The sequence below is a fragment of the Orcinus orca genome, chromosome 5 (assembly GCF_937001465.1).
Source record: "Orcinus orca chromosome 5, mOrcOrc1.1, whole genome shotgun sequence".
NCBI lineage: Eukaryota > Metazoa > Chordata > Mammalia > Artiodactyla > Delphinidae > Orcinus > Orcinus orca.
In genome coordinates this window covers 109962619-109976838 of record NC_064563.1, presented here as the reverse complement: position 1 = coordinate 109976838, position 14220 = coordinate 109962619, and the positions used below count along the sequence as shown (strand labels likewise).

Sequence of the window (14220 nt, the reverse complement as noted above, 5' to 3'; positions counted from 1 at the left end):
AAGCCCAAGCCTCAGCTCCCAGCCTCCACCTGCCTCGGCAGATGAGCAGACAAACCTCTCAGGCTGTTGAGTGCTGGTCGGCACCATTCCTCTGTGTGGGAATCTCTCCAGTTTTCTGTCCTCACCCCTATAGCTGTGCTCTCCTCCATGGCTCCAAAGTTTACCCCCTGCCCACCACCTGTCTCTACCAGTGAAGGGGCTTCCTAGTGTGTGGAAACTTTTCCTCCTTCACAGCTCCCTCCCAGAGGTGCAGGTCCTGTTCCTATTCTTTTGTCTCTGTTTTTTCTTTTGTCTTACCCAGGTACGTGGGGATTTTCTTGCCTTTAGGGAAAACTGATGTCTTCTGCCAGCATTCTGTAGGTGTTCTGTAAGAGTTGTTCCACATGTAGAGTTTTTTTGATGTATTTGTGGGGAGGAAGGTGATGTCCACATCTTACTCCTCCGCCATCTTGAAGGTCCCCTCCTGTAGATTCCCTTTAACTGGTTAATAAAATCTCTCAGTTGTAGTGTGCTAGGATTTTTGATAATAAATTGATATTGAATTGTTTAAAAAATGTTTTTTCCATATGTGGAGATAATCACAATTTTCAAACATTAAAAACAATTCTATATTTCTGGATATATTAACTTTGAATGTATTTCTAATTCAATTTATTTGATAATTTGCAGTTTTGCATTTACTTTTAAGAGTGAGATTGGCTTGATATTCCTTTTCTTGTGATATCATTCTCAAATTTTAGTATCAAGAAAATTCTGGCTTAGTAAAATGAGCTAGGGATTGGATTTAAGGAAAATTTGAATTTGTTGTGAATTTGGTGTTATTTCATTTAAAATGTATGAGAAACACTACTTTGTTAGTCTCCAGTGATATCAAAGGGAAGGCCCTTTGTTCAGGTTTTCTGGTTGGTCACAGTGGGTGTTGGTTTCAAATATCCATTTCTCCATTCTCAGGAGCCAGACACTATATAAAGGGTAATATGTATCAATGTTGTTAAAAATATACAAAGTAACTTGACCCAGCAAATTAATTTATAGAAATTAATTTTAAGAAAAGACTATAAAATTCTTAAATACTACAAATAGAATGATGTCCTCAAGGACATAAATTTGTACACAAAATAACTTTCATTTCAGCATTATTTAGAAAAGTAAATGCAGCAAATGATGTGTATGTCCATTAGTAAAAATTTGATTAAATAATTATATTATCCTCCAGTGATAGAATATCATGCATCCAATAAAACTTAGATTTTATATATATATACACAGACACATATATGATAAGATATTATTGCATAACTGAACAAATAGGCATAAAATTATATGTAGGTTCAAAACAATTTTATCTAAGATGTGGCTATGTATATATTCATTAAAATGCTGATACCCTATATAAAAATATTAATAGTTTTTTCCTCTGGATTGTAAGATTATGAATGATTGTTACTTTATTAAAGATACTTTATAGTATAATGTATGTCATTTATAAAATTTATTATGCTCTTAACAGAAAAATCAATAAAACTCTTTTAATGATTGGAACCTATAGTTGAAAATATATCACTCTGAAGACCAGCTATTATTTTGTTACAGTATAATTAGTATTACCTTGTGGAAGTTATAGCCAAACAAAGTTTGGCTAAGTATAAAAAATTACCTTTTTAATAATTATAGCCTAGCAAAATGGCATACCTTGTGAATCTTTGGAAATTTTAGGCAGGGTTTCTATAGAACACAGAAAGAATCATATCTTTATTTGCTGGAAAGATTATATTCCCTAGTTTCCTATTTTAACATTGATCACACACACACATATATATACACACACATATACCTATACATACACATACACACATAAATATAATACTCTATATCACTTGAGCACATTTTTATGAACTGTACACAATAAGTGAAATAAAAATAGATTTTGTAAGAGATAGCAAAGTATCCAACCAAATATAATTATTCCTATACTTTCTCCTCCTCTTAGAAGAAAACCATTGTAAGAAACCATCACAATGAACAAATAAAACATAATCTTTAGTGTATTTGTTACAAACACATGACACCACAGAAAATTAACATTAAAGGTACTTTGGCTTTGATTTGAAGATCATAAACTTTATAAACCATTATGTGATGCTTACTTCATAGCACATATACTAAAATTGAAAACAGGGAGAAATGTACAGAATAACACCCAAATTCATTTTTATCCTCTTTTTCTTCTATATTCTCTTTGCATTGTTTTATATAAGCCTGTGGTAAATTTTAATCTGAGAAAAATCCTATGAATATTTTTAAAACTACAATATATTTGTGAAAAAAAAGAATGGAGGTTAATGGAGGATGAGACAACACACTTTCATCTGTATTTTTCTGGTATAGACATCCACCCACTTGACATAAATTTGCTAATCTCTAATATTGAATACTGTAAAATAAATTTACAAAAACTTCCCACAAACTGCTTAGAAATTGGAATGCAGGGTCAGGCAATGCATTTAGAACAAATTTAAGATAAGGCTTTAGAAAAATAGATAACTTTTCAGTGGAGTTGAGAAGATAAATAAACAGAGGAGATAGTGTTTTGATAACCTAAAGAACAATTCAGAAAGGAAAAAGGAAAAAGCATTAACACTGATTTTGAAAAATATTATAAAGTTGGTTTGACTTTCAGTTTTCCAACTTCAGATCACACTGATAAGACTTCATACACATCTAATAGTAAGTCTAATTTTAACACATATAAGTGGAACAGGAAAAGCAAAAATTTAAACTCCTTGTCACAAAGGACAGGAAAAACAAAAATTTAAACTCCTTGTCACAAAGGTAAAAGATTATACAATTGTTTCAATAACTTACTGTGTATGTTTTTGTTTTCAATCAATTAAGCTGAATTATTATAATAGTACTATTAAAAAGCCTAGACCAAATTCATAGGTTGAAAGGGGAGATCCATAGCCTTCATGCAGATACAAGAGATAACACAGGACAGCCTGACATTCTACTTGTCAGTACTTTTATATACTGTTTAAGTAAGAACTTTTATTAACAGACATCATCAATAAACATTAGATTTGCCATATGCTAAAGGTGACTGAGAGTTTTAATATGTCCCTTTGTTATTTTGAGGATGAGAATATTCAGTCACTAAGGAGGGTGTGTGTAAGTGGATTCTGAGACATGCAGCAGACTCTTGTACTCAGGAAAGGGAAGACTTTGCTTTTGTTCCTCGCCTCGGTCTCCCTTCCTAGATTTCCTTCTAGCTTTGATCAGTTCCTCAGCCTTCCTCCTGAGATCCACTGTGCTGCTTTGCAGATTCACGTATCCCTGAGCACACTTCTTAGACTTTTGGCCTGAAAAGGGGAGGTTCTCTATCTTCAAACATTCCTGAACACCCTTTATAATCATCAGTACCAGATCCACTGAAAACAGAAAATAAACCTACCACTGAGATTCTCTATTTTCAAGACTCAAGGCACTCTTATTTTCTTTTAGCCCCAGTAAAAGATGTACAAGAGTAAAATGTTCAGTGCAACTTGTGTTGGCGCTTGGGAGTGGCTTTCAGCTCTCTAGAAAATGAGAGTGAAAACGACACCTTTATACCTACAAATTCTTTGCTGAAGTGTTGTGAAATGGATTTCAAACTGTTCATATACCATAAAATCAATTTGTGAGTCACGATTTTCACTAAACTATAGAATTGAAAAGCTAATATCAGACTGAAAGTGGGTTAGTAAGTGTTATTTTGTAAAAATTTCATTTTGGCTATAGGCATACAGAAACAATCACACAATTATGGTATACGACATTATGATGTAAAATATATTTCTTACTCTAGTCACAGTCATAAAGAACTGAAAGCCATTATTTTAGGACATTCTCTAGTGCTGAGCTGTTCAATATGGTAGCTACTAGCCACATGGGGCTCTTTTATTTAAATTTAAATTATTAAAATTAAATAAAATTAAAAAATCGGTTCCCCAGTCATACTAGCCACATCCTAAGTGCTCAGTAGTCACAAGTGACTACTGTATTGGACAACTCAGATATCAAAATTTTCATCATTGCAGAAAGTTCTATTGGACAGTGCTGCTCTAGAAAAAATCCAATGCTGTATTTATAGTATTTTCTATAGCTGTGATCTATACATAATAAATAAGGTCTAACAACTAATGAACTTTGCATTGGGTTTGTCTTTTGCTGCTATAACTTTTAAGCAATAGAGCTTAATTGGTTGAACTAGGCATTTCAAAAGATCCCATTGTTTTAATTTAAGTATAGTAAGACCCAAAACTACTGAGGCAGTAACAAATAATGGTTAGAATCATGGACTCTGTGGCTGGGCTACTCAGATCTAAATCCACTATTTACCTGGGTAAACTTGGATAACTTAAAGTTTACTTACCTTCCCCCAGCTTTCTTACCTGTAAACTGGGTATGAGGTGAATAAATAATATTATCTATCTCTTAGTACTTAAATGTATAAAGTAAACTTTATACTACAAGTTTATATTTATTAAATGCCTAGGCAGTAACAAGTACCTTAAGTAGTAATTATTATTATTTTAATTATTATTATTTTTTGTATGTACTTTTGTTTGTATAAATAAATGTATACCTGTCTTCACAGATTTCCAAAATAGGTCAAGCATTTTGTGAAAATGCACAGAAGCCATGATGCCAAGCTATGATAATTAAAATTTTAATTTGGTTATTGACATTAAGTTCTCCTTTCTATGTGTGAGATTCTGGGAACATATTTATATATTACAAGTAAAAGAAAACTGCTGAATATCTGTGTTTGAACATTGTTTACTTTTAGCATTATTTTGTTTGTAACACAAACTTAAATGAAAACTTACCCATAATGATAAGATGAAGAAGTTGGAAACTGAAAAAATGTAGAACTAAGATGAAAATTGGTAATCATTTATACTTTAAGAGACAGGTTAGCTTCAGAGTAAAGTGTTAACTTCATATTTGTCAGGCCTGGTTTCACATCCCAGCTGCCGCATTTACTCACCATACAAGGAGGGGGCAAGTTACCTTTCTAAGTCTCACTTTCATCATCTAGAACATGAGTATAATAATATGTATATCCTATATATTTGTGATATGAAATGAGACAATGTATGTAAAATGCTAAGAACAGTGTTCAGCATATATTAATTGTTCAACAAATGTAAGCCTTTATATTATTTAAATAATAGTAAATGCCTCTTTGGGTAAGTACTTAAATATCTGAAGAGTTTGATCTTTTTCCTAAAACTGAATTGAATTGTTTCTGGTTAGCTGTGTGATTTTGAAGAAATAATTCAATTTCTCCAGTCTTTGGTTTCTATAGGAACATAAGGCAAGTTCATTAGGTACTCCCTAAGATTGTGTCTGAGCCTGTGGTTTGTAATCTCTAAATAAAGAAAGACTGTTACAGAAATGATGTGATATAATAATCGTGAGGGAAACTGAATATATTTAGGCATATTTGACATTTTGAATGCTTTAAAATACAAACTTTCAGTCAGCATCAGCCTGGTGATCAATTTATATGGCTTGATAAAACATACCAGATTTCACAGTTTCCAACAATTTTCTCTTAAGTAGGTCTTCTAATTGCTTTTACACTTACATCTCCTATGACTCTGGTAGAGATGGATTTGATATTAATTATGTCTTAATTTATATAGAAGGAGCAATCGAGCACATATAATTCAATAAGAAACCATAGAAAATGTATATGGTTTTATTGGGATCTCTGGGGTGACCTCTTATAAATAGCAATTTTAAAGAAATAAAACAAAAGTTAAAGATGGAAGCCAAAATATAATCTTTATTTCTGATAGAAGTTAGATTGAAAAACATAAATTGATTTGAGAGACAGGTTGGCTTGTTAGATAAATCCTAGAATTTAACCTATCAGGTTTCAGAAAGGTAACAAGCGGTGCCAAGATAAAATTGAAGAGAAGGAATGGAGCAGAATTGTGAACCCAAACTTGTGATGTCTAGGAATTCTTTCAAGAAGAAGAGGAGAAAGCTGCCCATGTTATTCTTGCCCAGGTTATTCTTTGTAAATTTATAGCTAGAACCATTCAATATTCATCTAGGAACAGGGAGGTTAAAAGGGCTGAGAGAAGGCCAAGTATATTTAGGGAAACAATTCTTCCTCATGTCAACCAGGTCCAACAACAGTTTTGCAAATGTTTCGTCATTCAATTAAATGGAAGTGGATAATTTACTCTTCTTTTTTTCATTATTAAATCAAATAGAGAGGCTTAGCAAAACATGCTTCATGTGATAAGATTAGTTTCAAAAAGGCATGAAGAGTGAGTTTGTTTTCATATTTCTATTCCTCAATTGGTCCACTATTTTGCTCTGCAATTATTTTGGACAAACTTGTAAAATATTATTGAAGTGTGTTTATATATGCCATATTTCCAAAATAATATTCCCTCACTGACTCTGACTAGTTCATTACATTTCAATAATATATATGGAAATTTCTTCCTTTATTGTGCTGTAAATATCCAAATGAACTATACACCACGTGTCTTTGTTTTGTCAAAGTGGCCACATCTTTTGGGGAAAAACTTCACAAAAAATCTAATCATTTGAGTTTGTTTTGTGTTTCCTTGTTTCCCTTCACAAAGCTACTAGCTACTAGATCTGGTGGTTGGATACCTATCAACAAAAGCTGGGCCAGATCGTCACAATTCAGACAAAGCCTGTAATTAGTCTTAGAGTTTATTCTGCATTCTGATTGGAAGAGCTAGACCCAGCAATAAAATAAAAGACCACTTTAAAAATTCCCTACATTATTTAGCTCAACCTCTTCTTTGAGAAATAGAATAACTCCAGACATGTCTAACCAGTAAGGACAAGTAGATGTAACTTCTGCTTCACCTCATCCAGGCTTCCGTAGAGGGAACAGGTTAAAGCATAATAAAAATTGCTGCAGTTTAGAAAATATAATTAAAAGGAAGTTTTTGGAATTACATTAGTAAGATGTAGAGCACAGTTCTCCCAGTTCAAAACACCAAATATATTAAATAATACATGAAGATAAGACCTGTTTTTGTTTTAAATGAATGAGCTGGAGGGAAAGTTAGGAAAACAAATGGAGGAGACAAATAGAGTTCCGAAGGATGAAGGGATATTGAATAACATTTACCTAGATGGCATCTGCCAAACCCTAGGGCTTTATAATATGGCATTAGCAGGGTGTGCACATATATGGGAACTATGACAAAATCCTGGGTCTAAGGGAGAATGAAAGGTCAGGTTAGAACCTCTCCTTACTCTCAACACACACACACACACAGAGGATTCTTTGACTCCACAGTGAGTAAACCTAGAAAAAAACTAGAAAGCAATAAGGTGTTTAATTTCCTGTCTTGGTCTTGGCTCTAGGTGGAACAGAAAAAAATATTAATTTTCTTTTTTATCAATCATTGTCTGGTTGGTTTCCAAATATTATGTTGGATCTCAAGTTTGTAAAAATCTGTCTACAGATTTTGTCCTGTGGCAGAATTTTAAGTAAATTAGAGATGAACACAATTATTATATATAAAACATTAGACTAATTTATAAAAAAAATTAATGTATAAAACATTTTTGGAATATTTGATTTGATTAAAATACTGGCTTTGATAGAAATGCTATTAATATGTTGCCCCAAATTATAGTTAATTAGAAAATGTATTAGGAAATTTGGAAATAATAAACATATTCATATTGCTTTTGTGGGTTAGAAAGTTTTAGCTAGAATGAAAGTCTACTTGATGTCATTAGTTTGGAAGATACTAATGTATTGAGGACTGTAACTGTTGATTAATAGAGTAGTTCATTCTGTTTTTTGCATTTTGAGATTATGATTTATGCATGTCCTTGTGCTGGATAGCACTGATCATTGCTCCTTCATTAGTCGTTCCCACTGAAATTTATGTTTATATCCAGAAATTCTGCCCTGGGATGGATCATATTGTGTGAGAAATAATTACAGGGCAAAAGTGGAGAGCCACTGCTTAAAACGTGTTAGAAATTATATGCTTGATGTGCCTCCCAGTTTCCATAGTGTGATTCTGTCTAATTATCCCTAGGGATCTGCTAGACTCTCTGACAATTAAGTAGATAATCTTTTAACATTGGGAAATATTTCTTTTAAGTCAGGTAGTTATGTTGAGCCAGATGCTGTAAGAAGAGTCTTTCTTAATAAAATTATTTAACTATTTAAGGACACCTGAGGACTAACTATTAATTTGGTCAGTCAATTGATGTCACTGAAACACCCCTATTACTCTGAAGTATGGTTGGAAACGACAAAGTTAAATTTCTGTTCTCCCCAATGTTAAGGTTGCTACCTCTAATAGACCATACTTTGGAGACTATCATTATTTTAGATATATCATTTACTGTAACAAAGCTTTACAAAATTCCTGGTTAGCCTCATTGAGGACAGGTTGATGGATGCAAACAAAGTTCAACTCAATTTACATGTCTGAAATCTCTGCACATAATAGCTCTCTTTGGTATATTCACTTAGCTTCTAAAAACATTTCTTAAAAGCTCTGCTATTTAGTTTTCTGCTAATGAAGTACAAGGGCACTAGTGGCTGCCTCTATTATCCAATTACTCTGTCCAGTTGTTAAGATTTTGGAAGCATTTTGAATTTAGAGTTTTTGTACCAAACTGGGAACCTAGGAGGTCTTTGAATTAAAAGTAGAAGACAAATGTTTCTACCTAAATTATTTTTGAAGTAAAAGGACTGTTCACAATTAATTGTTTATGAGCACATAAAATATTTGAAAACTTGTTAGTACCTTATTTATAGTGTGTGTGAAAAAACAGATTAGGACTAAGTGGATTTACGGAAGACAAGTATTGAGAAGAGAGAAAGAAAGCTTCAGAAGGTGTCATATTAAATGTACACACCCAAGACTTCGTATGAATGAGAAAAAAGATACAATACATTTTTAAATTATTCTAACAAATTTATATCCTTTTTGTTCAAAAACAAAGACCCTCAAACATGAATTTCAGGCAGCACTCAAAAATACAAATACTGTAATCAGATTCTTTTTTTTTTTTTTTTTTGGTTGAGAAACAAAACAGGTTAAAGATAAACTCAAAGTCTAAAACCAACCCCCAAGTAAACATACAAAAACACAACCAGAGCACACAAAATCAAAGACTAACACACAAAATACGGCCAGAGGTCACTGTACACTTGCTAGATTTTAGCCACAAATTTGTCTGTCAGCTTATAAGTAACCAATGAATATTAGGAACACATTACATGTGTCCCGGTGTTCCAAAGATGAACACAAACTGACTTCACATGAGTATAATTATTCCTAGCTGTGATATGTGAAATAAAGTTTTCCTGTGAGTAAAGAGGAGTTGTATGGCAAATATGTCAACATTGTAATTGTAATAGATGCTATGATGAGTTTCAAAGGACCGTTTCTTTCTTACACCATCCATAGCCTATGTCACATCCATGGCCTAACAACACATTCAATTCAATGAGGTAAATCCGGTGGTGGGGATTTGAACAGAATGGCCTTGGTGCACATCCTTTGGGGGAATGTCTTAATACATCAAACCAGATTAACACAGTCAGAGTGAGGTTTCCCAAACACTGCTCTCTAGATCTAGGGAAATCCAGGTTCTTGGTGGCTGGGATGAAGGCTGTCTACTTACACTCCAACTAAGACCATCCCACCTTCATCTCTATTACACAGTGACTGTTTGCTCAAGGCCTTGTTAGAACAGAGTATTCCAGAGCTTAATTTTTTCTGAAATCACTAATGTAAGTTGATTGATAAATGAGCAGAGTGTTTAAATATCATTCATTCAATATTCCACAGATGTTATCCATTTCAGCCCAGTTTTGATAAGTACTACATAGCAGTGAATTGAATTTATGCTCTTTGACACTACATGAAAGCAGATCTGTGTTATACTGGAAAAGAATGGAGGCATATAATTCAATAATCAGCTAAGCTAAACATGGACTTCACTTCCCCTTATGAAAGTTGCTAAGACTCAAATGGAAAGACCATCCATGAATAGGACAAGATTTTCCTGAAAAGAAAAATAAGTTTGATTACCTGCCAACTCTAAGGGTCAAACTTCTAGGCAATATGTCATACCTATATTGGTTTTATCCAAATAATACTGGATTTTATTCAATGTCCATCTTGCCAATTAAACAACATCGGTACGGTGTGATATCCTTTGTTATTTCAGCTGGACACTAAAAGATACATTTTTCAAATGTATCTACATGTTATTAAACAAGTCAATTATCTGAAGAAACTGTTTATCTATTAACCTAGCTCAAATAATTACTCTCTATGGTAACAAGCATATATCGGGGTCATTTATCTGCTAAGATTACTTCCAGTTCAAGGAAATAAGTACATTTTATTTGCATATAAAGTGCAGAGGAACTTTCTGTCCACCATGCAGAGGTATATGCACTTTATGTATTCAAAGATACTAGCAAAGTATCAAGACAAACTTTTAAATTACAGGATTCCAGAACACTTTTGTATTTTATCCCATATTATAAATCCATCAAGAGAAAATTCTTCTGATCCTGAGTGTATGTTGGTATATTGAGACATATGTTCTATATAATCATCTCAACACAAAGATTTATTTTGAGCCAAACCCTGAAACAAACCTTTCCTCTTAAAGAATTATGAAGCAGCTCAGATTTGTGGCCTAAACAAGAGGAAACTGGCAGACATTTTCAGGGGAGCACCCAAATTAGCTAGAAAAGTTCTACTTGGAGGGCAAAGGGACTGAGGTGGAACCATGATCCATCTGAGGATCTGAGAGGATCCTGAGGATCTGAGGATCCTGAGAGGAATCTGAGTCACAAAAGTCACTAAACTGGTGAAGTTAGAAGGTCACCATACAAAAAGGTCTTGAAGAGTTTGGTGACAGAAACCATTATTTGGGACATCATTGAGTAGATTTTAAAAAATCGATTCTGTTTTTTGAGGGAATATTGTTAGAAATCAGTCAGAAAAATAGCTTGTGGAGCTTAGGCTTTTATATGTCAAACTAGGAAAGTAGTCTCCATAGACAGCAATCAGAATCTGACCTGCCATGACCTCACTCACCAGATTCATGCCTTAAGTAACGAACCCTTAGTATCTCACTTCATTACCAGATCTGAAGAATAAATATTTTCACATAGATTTGCCATACTTGAGATTTTTGAGGCATTAATAATATATAGTCAGAGTTAAATGTAAGATCCTTGGTGGCTGCTTCTGATGTATATGGCAATCGTATCTATCAGGCTTCTTAGTTTTAGGCGACAAAATCTGACTTTGATTATTATTTAAGCAAAAAATAAATTTTTAAAACTAGAATGAGTAGATCACAGAATACCAGGAGTCTTGAGAAGCAGGTACAGAAAAAGAGTGTGAAAAAGGATGCTGGGCTGCAGTCAGGACCTTACCCAAAATCATGCCACAGAATGGGAACAAGCCTCTAGCACTACATACTACAAGAAGAGGCTTCCATGGTTACAGGCTTCTCCTGGAAACATGGCTACTGTCCCCCCAGAAATCAGTATGTGTCTGCTCCACAGCCACCATGGACCATCAGAATTCATTCTCTGCTGTTCCTGTTTCTTTAACATTCTTCTCTCTGTATATTTCAATTCAGAAATGACAGAGGGTGTTTCTGATGTAAGAAATCGAGGTATGTGTCTTATACTAAATGCAAAGGGAGATTAAAATGTAATCACAGGGCATTTTCAGTTTCAAGTAAAAGAGAAGCTCTGCCTCTCACCAAAAGTACCTAATACTTAATGAGTGCATCTTCTGTGTTAGGCACTGTTGTGTGAGTTTAGTTTCATATATGGAGAAATCATTAAGTAAGGAGAGATTCAGGCAACTACAACAAATATGCAGAGAAGGGTGAAATAGTCACTTTACTCATGTTCCAGAATACATTCCAAGTAGTGTTGTAAAGAAAGAGGAAAGAGTTTTGGAATGGTGTTTCCCTAGGGTAAAAATAAAAGTAAAATTTTCTCTAAGTTGTTCCAATATGTCAAAATTCAGCACTGGGAAGTTTATTCTATAAATACTTTGGTGAAGAATTTTCCACTTGGTCAATGTCTTTAGAAAAGTGCCTCATGAAGAATCAGATTTTTCTTTCTTTAATCGCTTTAGAGAGAGTCCAATGGACCATCTGCATCCTGGCATTCAAGACCCCAGAGAGCAGTGACATTTACCAAACTGCAGTGTCAGCTGACAATTGGAGGCTCAGCAAGGCGAAGCAAACCCCCCTTAACACCCTCTGCATGTTGAAGCCAGCACTACAGAAGTAAAATCTAACTTGTATAAGGGATTTTATGATTTCAACCTTTTTTCCTCTCAGCCAAGTTCTTATTCCAATGTCAGAAAAAGTAGGTGAGTAGTCTCAGGGCACCAAAGACAGAATTTGAAAGAGGTTAAGAGAGACTGGCAGGGTGGGGAGAGTTGGTATAACGGGAAGGAGAAAGGAGGGGAGGGGAGGAGATTAGATAAAACAAGAGAACACAGAGAAGATTTGATTTTAGAAGTGTGAATACAAAAAATAAAACAACAATAAAAGCTCTTAATATCCTTAATCATACAGTCTCCATCTACCCTGGCTGTCTTCACTTCCTTAACCACATTCACTCTTGAAACACAAAATATCCATTTCAGCTCTCTAAACCTACTTGTCAAATGTAGGTTTCCTCATCATTCATATCCTATTTGCAGAATCTGCTTTGAAAATTTCAGTCTTGTATCTTAATCATGTTTGACTACGCTCTCTTTTTGGAAGCTCTCTTACTATGCAGAATCTCCTAGTTTCTCACCCATCTTCCACTGGCCCTATAAGTCTCCCAGGCAAGCTTCTCTGACCAACCTAACCTTAGATGTAAGACATTAGAATCCTTTCTCCTGTTCTCATCGCATTTACCTTTCTTCCTGGGTGGTTTCATCCATGGCCTCATCTGCCAATAGTATATCTCGTGAATCCCCAATCTTTAGCCCACCTCTCATTCCTGAGTTCCAGTCTACTAAGGTAAACTGTCTACACACTGGATATTTATAACTAAATGCTCCATAGCAAATGTAGCATGCTTAAAACTGAAATAACCTCCCTATCCATCCCCTCCCTGAAAGTGGTACATCTATGTTCACACCTGGTTAAATGATATATACTATTGTTCAAGCAGCTAAGTTAACAAAACCAGATAAATTATGAGATAGGAAGTCAAAAGAAAGCTAAATACATGGTATAACTGAATGTATTTTTAAATTGTAATCTACTGTGCAAATCTTTACTATTATTCCACCAGATTGCAAGTGTGGGACCAGAGGTGCTTTTCTTAGCATTGTATTCTAATTCCTACAATAGTTGGATTTTAATAAATGTTTGTGGAGTGATGATGAGATGATAATGATGATAATAATGATGATGATGATGATATTGAAGTTATTTTGAGGTAAAATGTGCTACCATATTTTTTCTGGCACATCTTAAGTGCTCAATAAATTTCATTAGATAAGACATAAATGAGTACTTTTTTTTACAAATGTATTAATCCCAAGTCAGTTATAACTAGCTCACAATTTTTGGTAGAGACTTTAAATTCTGGAGATAGCTTTGCCAGGAATGGGAGTACAGGGAAGGAAGGAAAAATAGTTGAAAATATTGTAGAGGCATGGCTCTCAGAGAGTGGAGGGGAAGGGTAGGGAAGCTGGGGGATAGGAGATCTAGGCTCCTTTTTCATCCCTATCCTGGCTTCTCAAGCCTCTATTAGGAATGGAGGAGAAACAGAAGAAATGATTCTGAACAATCATGGATTGTTCTTAATTCATTTGTGCCAATCCCAAACTACTCAGAAACACCAAGAATGATTTCAAGGAAAATATGAGAGTGTAAGTTTGTGAATGTATGTGTAGGTACAGTAGGGACAGTGTCTTAGTCAGTTAGTAAATAGAGAGGTGGTAAGTGTCATGCAGTTTCTGGGTACATTGGAGGTCAGCTTCTCTCTGGTTGTGAAGAAACATGCATGAGAAGAAGAATCCCAAGTGTTTCTATTAGATGCAGCCTAGACTGGTGGCATTACTTAATACATTTTATATATATATATATATATATATATATATATATACACACACACACATATGTATTTCTTTATAAAATAACCGTTACATT

General features: G+C 34.1%; 1 long non-coding RNA gene across 1 annotated transcript in view; it reads left to right on the top strand.

Moving 5' to 3' along the window:
• The window catches only part of LOC125964462 (uncharacterized), a 79274-nt gene extending 74234 nt beyond the window's left edge, over positions 1 to 5040 (top strand). The window contains exon 3 of the long non-coding RNA XR_007477507.1: positions 4994 to 5040. This is a non-coding gene — a long non-coding RNA (uncharacterized LOC125964462). The remainder of the gene's footprint in view (positions 1 to 4993) is intronic.
• Positions 5041 to 14220: the final 9180 nt, after the last annotated feature.